Here is a 10,827-nt window from a genome sequence, read left to right on the forward strand (position 1 = left end):
CGGCCAAGGACATACTGTAGGTATCCTTGCGTGTATGTACTACAGTGTGTACTAACAGTGTATACTACAATAATGGGAGCAGCAACAAGGCATTCCATGCCCAGAGGTGGTGAATGCTTGCAACAAGACGGGAACAAGAGGGTTAGACAAGTACGCCCATGGAAGGAGCTAGATGAATTGACGCTGAATATCTCCCTCAACCCCACCCCAGCGGACAAGATGACCACGACAGCAGTGACTGTCTCCTGGTATGAGCTGTGTAAGGGAATGAAAGACAGATCAGGGCCCCATAGGCTGGCAAAGCCAAGGAAGAGTTAAGTAGCAGCCACACCCCAAAGACCAGCTGTGAGAGCACAGCTAATCCACCTGATGGTGCCTCTGACTGTTCTGCACTCTCCTTGAAAGCAACATGGAGCACAAGCTCATCCAGTGATTTCCAGCCCTCCCTCACAGCAAGCTAGGCCAGCAGATTTCTTGCAGAAAATCTCATGTGTAAAGATGAGTTCACTGTCAAAAAATATCATTTGAGAAGCACCACCATGAAGAAACATAATAACCGTAGCCAATATTTGCTGAGCATTTATGTGTCAGGCACTATGGCAAACATAAAGTGGGACGATTTTATGTGACACTAAAGTGTCAAGTGAAAGTGATTAAGTAACTTCGTCCAAAGTCACATAGCTTAACATGAGAAGCCACAGATTAACCTCAGCTGTCTGGCTCCAGATCTGAAGATTAAACCAAACAAATAGACAACCAGTAATGTGCTTTGAAGTAAGTATAATGAATATTCTTAAGTAAGAAAGGATGGAAAAGAATCAATTAGGGATGTTAGAGATGAACAATGTGTTCATTTTATATTACTGATCATGGGAATAAAAAACAAAAAATATATTCATAGTTTAAACAAATAAAACCACCTGAGTGGATGAGCTATGTAGTGCAATGTATGCAGCTGAAGAGCTAATTAGTGAATTGAAAGATTTGAATCCTCCCTGAAAACAGCAGACTGGGATAAATAAATGGAAAGTAGAAAAGAAAAGAGAAGATAATAGACATGGAAGATAGTTCCAGAAGTGCCAACATCCACCCAATGGGTGTTACCAAAAGAGAGACTGCTAGAGAAATGGATGTCCAGTGAAACATGGCTGGTTTGCAACACAAGTTTATCTCCTCTCCTTCCCCAAATCCTAATAAAATGACAGTAGAGGAAGAGCACAGGTAAAATCTTTCAAGAACAATAGGGATAAGAGAGGAGAAAACAGCAACCAAGAATTTCAACACGTATTTTGGAGATAGTATACAAAGGAGTGGTAATTTGGCAGAATGGTGCATGTTCTAATTTGGATGCCCCAGAGGGAGAAAATAAGAAGAAGCCAACGGATTCTCCCTAATTCACCCCCAGAGTCCCAGAAAGGATCCACACTTAAGAGGTGAGGTACAGGGTGAGTCTGTAAACAGGAAAACAGGGGCATAAGTGGAAACCCTAGGCCACTTTCTCTACCCTCTTCGGCCAGGGGTCCCCTCCACCCAGGGGAGAAAGGAGAGTTATTTGTCATATAAATTGAACTGAAGAAACTGCAGAATGGGAGGTCTGAGCCACACAGATTTGGGAGAAGGAGGTAAGGTCAAGTTTAAACACAAGGATTAAGCCACCATCTACATATTGAATGATGGGACCGCAGTCCCCAGAGAGTGAGCAACCTAACTTACAATCTACAGGCCAGGGTCCGGAGGATTCATTTGTGGAGAAAAGGAGCATCCCAGACAAAGGGCCTCCAGTGGCTGATGTGTGCTGGTTTCCTCAATGAGGAGCTGACCGGATGTTCAGACACTCTGTGGCGAGCTCCATCAGTCAACAAGCCCCGCTCCCCTGCAGAGATTGCAGTCAGTGTTTTGTGCCTCATCCCCAAATGTGAATACACAGGTAGGGGTCACCACCTGGGAGGAAGGCCTCCAGCAAGGGTGATCAACCTTCCTAACTTGCCAGGGACCAAGGCATTTCACAGGACATGGGACAGTCAGTACTACTATGGTTTGAGTTTGTCCCCACCAAAATTCCTGTTGAACTTTGATCCCCAATGTAGCAGTGTCGGGAGGTGTGCCTGGTGGGAGGTGTTTGGGTCATGGGGGCAGATCCCTCATGAATGACTTGTTGAACTCCAGCTCTCTCATGAGACTGGATTTAGTTCTCATGGCAATGTTCCTGAAGGAATGGGTTGTTGTAAAGCCAGAATGCCCTTCGGGTTTTGTCTCTTCCCACATCGCACTCATGATTGAACTTTTCCACCATGTTATGACATAGCACAAAAAGCCCCCATCAGAATCTGAGCAGATGCTGACACCATACTTTTTGAACTTCCCAGCCTGCAGAACTGTGAGCCAAATAAACCTCTTTTCTTTATAAATTCCCCAGCCTCAGGTATTCTTCTATAGCAACACTTAATAGATTAAGACAAGTACTAAAATAAGAAAAATCTCTGCCAAACCAGAACTAGTTAGTCCTATTCTAGCATGTGCAGGTAATATCTATTTGCATGGCTTTGCTTAATAATTTGCAAGCCTGACCTATATTCATAGCTCACAGGCTGGGAACACAGTCATCTGCTATAATTTGTATGATCTTGTGACACCACCTGCCAAAAATCATATTAAATGGTTTGTGACTTTTGTTGATCCTCTTCTAGCCTTTGACACAATATATAAGCAAAAATATGAACTCTCCTGCTTGTAATTTCCAATTGGGTAAAACAAAGATGTGTCCTCTATTCTTTTATTTTTAACTTGAAACCACACTGAGATAGCCCATTAGTTTGCTTTCCTACTGACCCACACAACTGTTAGGCACAGTGCAGGCCACTGACCAGCATCAGCTCCAAAGGGTCAGTGTCTGTGCCCTGCAGGTTGTTGCATATGGTAGAGCCCTGCCACCCTGCTCTGGAATGGAGCACAGAAGGCCAAGCATTCTCTTGAATGCAAATAACCTGATGTGGGTATCATGGACTAGGAGTAGTTTTAGTAGACAATGAATACTGCTATCTAATGACCTCCAGAAACAAGGGCTACCACATCTGGATCTGAAATAATCATTTTAATGGAAATCCTCCAACTTTAGGGAGATTTATAGGAAATAATAATAAACAATAAATCATCTTATTTAGTTACTTTGGGTGTACATTTCACAACCAGTTTTAACAGGGTTTATTGCTCAAAATTAGATGTGCCGCAGGTGTGTGTGTGTGTGTGTGCACACGCATATGTGGATGTGTAGCCAAACAGGATATACGGTTACATGCCTGCTTTACATTTTTTCTGGGCTAATTTGTATTGCCATTGCATTTTATGATGTGGAATTGTGGGGAATCAGTTACCCATTCATTGCCTTGTTAGGGAACTCTCAGATTTCCTCCTGAAGAGAATCTTGACTCTGCCTGCAGGGACTCCCTTGACGCACTTTGGAGGGGATATGGGTTGGCCTCTTCAGAAACATTTTCCCTTCCTTCCTTCCTTCCTTCCTTCCTTCCTTCCTTCCTTCCTTCCTTCCTTCCTTCCTTCCTTCCTTCCTTTCTTCTTTCCTTCCTTCTTTCCTTCCTTCCTTCCTTCCTTCCTTCCTTCTTTCCTTCCTTCCTTCCTTCCTTCTTTCCTTCCTTCCTTCCTTCCTTTTTTCTTTTCTTTCCATGTGTGAGGCAAAGATTTATTTCTTCATTTCTTGCATTTGAAGTACTCTTCGATGACATCCTTGGCCTGAGACTCCTTCCGTAGTCCTTAACTAGTACACAACTGCAACCAACCACTTTACAGGATTTCCCCTCTCTGTCAGTTGTACAGGGGCCTTCCCATTCCCCTAGTTTCTTGTTGTCGTCACCCTTGATTAGGTTGATTTGGTGTTCAGCACAAAGGGCCTCCACTAACTTGACATACATAGGCTTATCACAGTTGGATACAAGCACACAAAGGTGGGCTTGGCACTTGTCTAAGGCCTTGGAAGCTTCGTGAATTCCACATGCTAGGCCATCGTGGCTGAGGGTGGTCTTCAGCACTTCTTGCAAAGCAGTATTAACGTCCGTGACACCTCCAGCAGCAATCCTCGGCCATTTTCTTTTGGCATTTTTCTCTCTCCAAAGTCTAGCTGATTATCAGCTTAGACACACAGTAGGCTATGTGCTATGAACAACAGGCATCCTGGATTATTTTACAAACTCATGGATAGTTATTTTGAAACCGCCTTCACCTTTGCAAAATTAGGACTGAGACCGTGAAAGAAAGCTAACTTAACCGACTCCATCTTGCTTCTAACCTCCAAGCTGTCTTTGTTCATTGCTGGGCATAGGCTGAACTAACTCTGGGAGAAACTTAGTTTGTAGTTATAGTTTAAATAAAGATGGTAACAGCCCTTTCCCAAAGCAGACCTGCTTCTTGTCTGGGGACTAGACTAACATTAGGCACAGGATTAGAAATTATGGTTTAGGAGTCACGCAGCTGGAGGCTGCAAGATTCTGACCCTCCCTCAACTGCTCCTGAGATCACTGTTTGAGACATTTTGCAGACCCTGCACTTGATGGATCAGCTGGTACCACCCAGATGGAGAAACTGGCTCGTCTGATCTTGCGGCCCCTACCCAGGAGCTGACTCAGTGCAAGAAGACAGCTTCGACTCCCTATGATTTCATCCCTGACCAATCAACACCCCTGGCTCACTGGCTTCCCCCAACCAAGTTATGCTTAAAAATTCGGCTTCCCGAATTCTCAAGGAGACTGATTTGAGTGATAATAAGACTCTAGTCTCCCCCACAGCCGGCTCTGTGTGAATTACTCTTTTTCTACTGCAATTCCCTGTCTTGATCAATCGGCTCTGTCGAGGCAGCGGGCAAGGTAAACCCCTTGGGCGGTTACAGTCTTCCTCCTTCAGCGAAACTCCAAGTTCCTCGTTGATAGTGGCAAACACCAGTTGCCATATTTTCTATTGTTCCTGGCACAGAAAGTCCCTGTTCATGGTCCTGCTGGACATAAGGGCCCAGGTGCTGAAAAGTTACGTCCCACCTCACCCCAACCTCATCAGTGGGGCTGGATACTGGCAGTGGGCAGAGGAATGAAATTTATTTATTTATTTATTTTTTAAATTTATTTTTGAGATGGAGTTTCACTCTTGTCGCCCAGGCTGAAGTACAATGGCACCATCTCAGCTCACTGCAACCTCCGCCTCCTGGGTTCAAGCAATTCTCTTGCCTCAGCCTCCTGAGTAGCTGGGATTACAGGTGTCCGCCACCACACCCAGCTAATTTTTGTATTTTTAGTAGAGATGAGGTTTCACCATGTAGGTCAGGCTGGTCTCGAACTCCTGACCTCAGGTGATCCACCCGGCTCGGCCTTCCAAAGTGCTAGGATTACAGGCATGAGCCACCATGCCCAGTCTTTTTATTTTATTTTATTTTATTTTAGGACCGAGTCTCACTCTGTTGCCCAGGCTGGAGTGAAGTGGAGTGATCTCGGCTTACTGAAACCTCCACCTCCCAGAGTCAAGCAATTCTCCTGCCTCAGGCTCCCGAGTAACTAGGACTACAGGCTCATGCCACCACGCCCAGCTAATTTTTGTATTTTTAGTAGAGATGGGGTTTCACCATGTTGGCCAGGTTGGCCTCAAACTCCTGACCTCAGGTGACCCACCTGCCTCAGCCTCCCAAAGTGCTGGGATTACAGGCTTGAGTCACTGCACCTGGGGAAATTTATTTCATTAGATGCTCAAAAAATGCATGACGCATGAGTGGGACTTTCTGCCTCCATCCCACATCTGCCAGAGCAAGGAGAGAGCCCAGCAGCTGGGGGTATTCTGGGTAAGACTCCCTCTCCCTCGGCCACATTGTCATTGTCACAGTGAAGAAGACCCCTGGAACTCCAACTGTTCCTGGCAATCCCTCCTTCCTCCCCCACCACCCACCATCATTATTTTCCCTGAGAGCATCAGGACCCATCTCCTTAGGGCCTTTATCTCGATATACATCAGTCACTCCAAGAAGCTCAGGCCCCTGAGTCATCCCTTCCCTTATCTCCTAGGCCTGAGTCCGCATATAGCTCTATGTGACTCTCTCCACCACTCCCCAGCCTGCATTTTTCCCCTTAGCACATACATCACCTGACATATCACACATTTGACTGGCTTGTTAGTCTCCCCCGATTGAGGATGCGGTGTTCTGTCTCTCTTGTTTGACCACTATCCCCCAGGATCTACAAGGTGTCTGGCATGTAGCAGGGACTTAATAAACCTGTGTTGAGGAATGAATGAACAAACAAAAGCATCTTTAGTGTCCTCCGTTCTCTGGACCTCAGGCTCCACTGCGGTCTAGTTAGTCTTGATCTTCAGGTCTAAACAAGGCCCAAACCACAGGTCTTCGTCCATACTGGCTTATCCCACCTATCTAGCAGTTTCCCAGGCTGGGCTTTGGAGACAGGTGGGCTTGGATTTGAATCTTGACACTGCCATTATGAAGCTTTTAACACCTCTGTGCCCCATTTTCCTTACGTGTAAAACCAGAAGGATGCCTAACTCCTGAGAATGTGGTAAGTGAATTAAATGGAAAGTATGTGTAAGGAGCTCAGCACAACTCCTGGCACACAGTAAGTGCACAATAAATTGTGGCCACCAGGGAGGCAATAGGGCAGAGTGAGGAGGAGCAACAGACTTCCTCTGGTGCCATCTCCTACGAGTTGGTAGGAGCACTGTGCACAGTGGATCCTGGTCAGGCCCTGAGCTCAAGGGAAGAGAATCCCATGATTGATTACTGATGTCTGTCATGGGCATGGGGGCCAGGCGACAGGGGAAGGTGAAAGCGAGTAGCAGCCCCAAGCCATACATTTGCCATCCTGATCTAGAATTTCCACCATTGCTCCTTTTCTTGTGCATATCTTGACTGTTTTTAAGGGTGAGAGCTCCCCTGTTTTCAACAGTTCTTTTCTGACTCCGTAATTTCTCACACACCCCAGCCCTGAAAATTGTGCAGTCTGCTTCTCTGAGCCCCAACACTCTTTTCTCTGCTTTTCCTTTATTATTTATGATGAAGCATTTGGTTTTTAAAACACTTTCTGGCCTCCTTTCTGCGCATATTATAGGTGGAACATGCCTTCAGGGTAGATTTCACCTTCGAAAACTAACACAGGAAAGTGCACAGGGTTGCCAGTCAGAAAATCTGAACTTGCTGTGAATTGGAGCTCATCACCTTGCCTTTTGGAGTCTGTTTCCCCAGCTGAAAAGCAGAGCCCTAAGATGCCTTTGCAGCCCATGGTATCCCAGGGCTGTAGTGGGAATCAGCATTTCACTGGGCTCTATGGAGAGGAAAAACTTTCATGTTTGGCCAGGCACGGTCGCTCACGCCTGTAATCCCAGCACTTTGGGAGGCCAAGGTAGGCGGATCACCTGAGGGTCAGGAGTTCAAGACCAGTCTGACCAACATGGTGAAACCTCATCTCTACTAAAAATACAAAAAATTAGCCAGGCATGGTGTTGGGCACCTGTAATCTCAGCTACGCAGGAGGCTGAGGCAGAAGAATCGCTTGAACTCACAAGGCGTAGGTTGCAGTGAGCTGAGATTGCACCACTCTACTGCAGTGTGGGTGACAGAGTGAGACTCCATCTCAAAAAAAAAAAAAAACCGCATTCATGTTCTCATTGCATGTCCATGTATCCCCTCCTGTCACCAGGTCTCAAACCAGAGCTTCTGCAGATGCTCAAGATGCTTTTTCAGCAAGTGGGTAGTAGGATGAAGCCTCCAATGGGAGCAGTGGGCATTGTACTTACAACAAGCGGAGTCTGGAGAACGGAAAAGAAAAACCAACTTTTCTCGCCTTAAACTGGCAATTGCAAAGTTGAGAGCTGGGAAAGCTAAATGCTGCCATCTGCCGGTCATTTTCTATGTTAGCAGCATCAAAGTAGCCATAGTTTTATAAAGCTCTTGTTTAAACTCAGTAAAGACCCGGAGGGAGGAGGTGGCATTTACTGAGCACCTCCTGTTTATAAGTAACTGTCTTCAAGTGTGCTATGGCTACAGACATAAATTAGCTCTGGATGTTGCTGATAAAGAGAGCACAGATTCCAGAGAGCCAAGGCTGCCTCTCAGTGACTGCATGCCTTAAGCTCATCCTTCAACCTCTCTGAACTTGGGTTTCTCAAAAGGTAAATTGACCAGGGTGATCTCTAAGGATTCAGAGGAAGGGCCTTAGAAGATGAAGAGGATGTTGACAGATGGGTACTGAGAAGGAAAAGAGGAGGGCATCCTATGCAGACAAAGAGGAGGGTGTCAAGGGAAGCCCTGACATGTGTCTCCTTACCTCATCCCCTTGTTTATGAAGCCGAGGGGTGAGTTCCTGATCTTTAAGCGCTTGTCCACCTCTGACTTCTGGTCAAGGGAAGGGACAGACGAGTTGGAAAGACTTCTTGAAGGAAGAGTGAAACAAACACCTGTGTTGTGGGATCCACCAACTTTAGGAAATAGAACCATGTGATTACCTTTAAAGTATTCTATAATTTATTTACATATTATTACATAATTTATTTACAACATTCTACTGTTGATGGACATTTAAATTATTTCCCATTGTCTCCAGGTTTGTTTTTCTGGCTTGGACATCCATGTGCATGCATTTCTTCTTATTCTTCTTTTTTTTTTTTTTTTTTTTGAGACAGGGTCTTACTCTGTCACCCAGGCAAGGGTGCAGTGGCATGATCACAGCTCCTTGCAACCTTGACCTTCTGGGTTCAATTGCTCCTCCCCACTCAGCCTCTTGAGCAGCTGAGACTACAGGCATGCACCACCATGCCTGACTAATTTTTGTATTTTTTTGTAGAGGGGAGATTTTGCCATGTTGCCCAGGCTGGTTTCGAATTCCTGGGATCAAGCAATCCTCCCGCCTCAGCCTCCTAAAGTTCTGAGATTACAGGCATGAACCACTGTAACCAGCCATGCATGCATTTCTGTCAATTACATACCCAGGGATGAAACTCTTGGATTGTAGAGGGTGTACATTTCCAACTTTATAGATCATCACAATTTGTTATCCAAAGAGGTTGCACTAATTTAAATTTGTGTCACAAGTACGTGAGTTCCTATTGTTACAGGTAACTAGTCAGGCATGAGCAGGGGCAGGAGAGGGCTCGACCCCCACCCCACCCCCACCAGTAATGTCACCAACTATCAGGCAATTGTTAAACTGTCTCTAATAATGGGTCACAGCCTGCACCAGGGAAAGGCAGTCTCCTAATAGAAAAAACTTGAAACTGGTGATCAGCAGCTTCCCAGTAAGATCTCAGGAGTTGGGAGAGTGGGCTCAAGCATGCACACTAAGAGGCAAAACGGTGGAGTTTAACTTCTGGGGACATTCACCTGGTAGGGGAAGAATGCCTCAAGTGAGCATGCGCACAACTCCAGTAAACACACTGCATGCTCACCGCCCAACTGCTAGCAGACCACTGCACATGTGGACAGCCCACCCCGAGGAAAGAATCAGGGGAGAAGGGATGTAAAACCCTGGAACTGTGTCAACAGATACAGATAAACAGATAAAACCCCAAGTCAAAGGTCAAACAGTGCACCTGATCTCTCAAGTCGCCCCCTGGCCCTCTTCCAAGTGTACTTTACTTCATTTTGGTCCCGATCCAAAGTTTGTTATTGTTGTTGTTGTTGTTTTGATAGGGAGTCTTGCTCTGTCGCCCAGGCTGGAGTGCAGCCCTGCGATCTCAGCTCACTGCAACCTCCGCCTCCCGTGTTGAAGTGATTCTCCTGCCTCAGCCTCATGAGTAGCTGGGATTACCGACACCCGCCGCCACACCCAGCTAATTTTTGTTGTTGTTGTATTTTTAGTTTGACGGGGTTTCACCATTTTGGCCAGATTGGTCTCAAACTCCTGACCTCAAGTGATCCGCCCACCTCGGCCTCCCAAAGTGCTAGGATTATAGGCATGTGCCACTGAGCCTGGACTAGTTTTTTAATAAACTTTCACTCCTGCTGTAAAACTGGCCTCGGGCTCTCACTCTGCCTTATTATGCCCTTGGTCAAATTCTTTCTGCTGAGGAGGCAAGAATTGAGGTTGCTGGCCGGGCTCGGTGGCTCACGCCTGTAATCCCAGCACTTTGGGAGGCCGAGGCAGGCGGATCACCTGAGTTCAGGAGTTTGAGACCAGCCTTAACATGGAGAAACCCCGTCTCTACTAAAAAAAAATGCAAAATTAGCCGGGCGTGGTGGTGCATGTCTGTAATCCCAGCCATGTGGGAGGCTGAGGCAGGAGAATCGCTTGAACCCAGGAGGCGGAGGTTGCAGTGAGCCAAGATCCCTCCATTGCACTCCAGCCTGGGCAAAAAGAGCGAAACTCCATCTGAAAAAAAAAAAAAAAAAAAAAAAAGAATTGAGGTTACTGCAGCCCCCTATGGATTCACCACCAGTAACACTATGATTCACTAGAAAGGCTTGAAATTGTCAGATTTTTAAAGGTTTGCTAATACAGTGGGGTAAAATGGTGTCTTACTGAGTTTTTGCTTATTTATTTATTTATTTATTTATTTTTGAGACAGAGTCTCGCTCTGTCGCCCAGGCTGGAGTGCAGTGGCGCGATCTCGGCTCACTGCAAGCTCTACCTCCCAGGCTCACGCCATTCTCCTGCCTCAGCCTCCCGAGCAGCTGGGACTACAGGCGCCCGCCACCACGCCCGGCTAATTTTTTTGTATTTTTAGTAGAGACGGGGTTTCACCATGTTCGCAAGGATGGTCTCGATCTCCTGACCTCGTGCTCCGCCCGCCTCAGCCTCCCAAAGTGCTGGGATTACAGGCGTGAGCCAGTTTTCACTT

At 46.3% G+C, this 10,827-nt stretch overlaps 1 pseudogene; it reads right to left on the reverse strand.

Moving 5' to 3' along the window:
• Nucleotides 1-3,627: 3,627 nt before the first annotated feature.
• LOC108587555 lies at nt 3,628-6,878 on the reverse strand (annotated as a pseudogene).
• Nucleotides 6,879-10,827: the final 3,949 nt, after the last annotated feature.

This window comes from Papio anubis, chromosome 11 (genome assembly GCF_008728515.1).
Source record: "Papio anubis isolate 15944 chromosome 11, Panubis1.0, whole genome shotgun sequence".
Taxonomy (NCBI): Eukaryota; Metazoa; Chordata; class Mammalia; order Primates; family Cercopithecidae; genus Papio; species Papio anubis.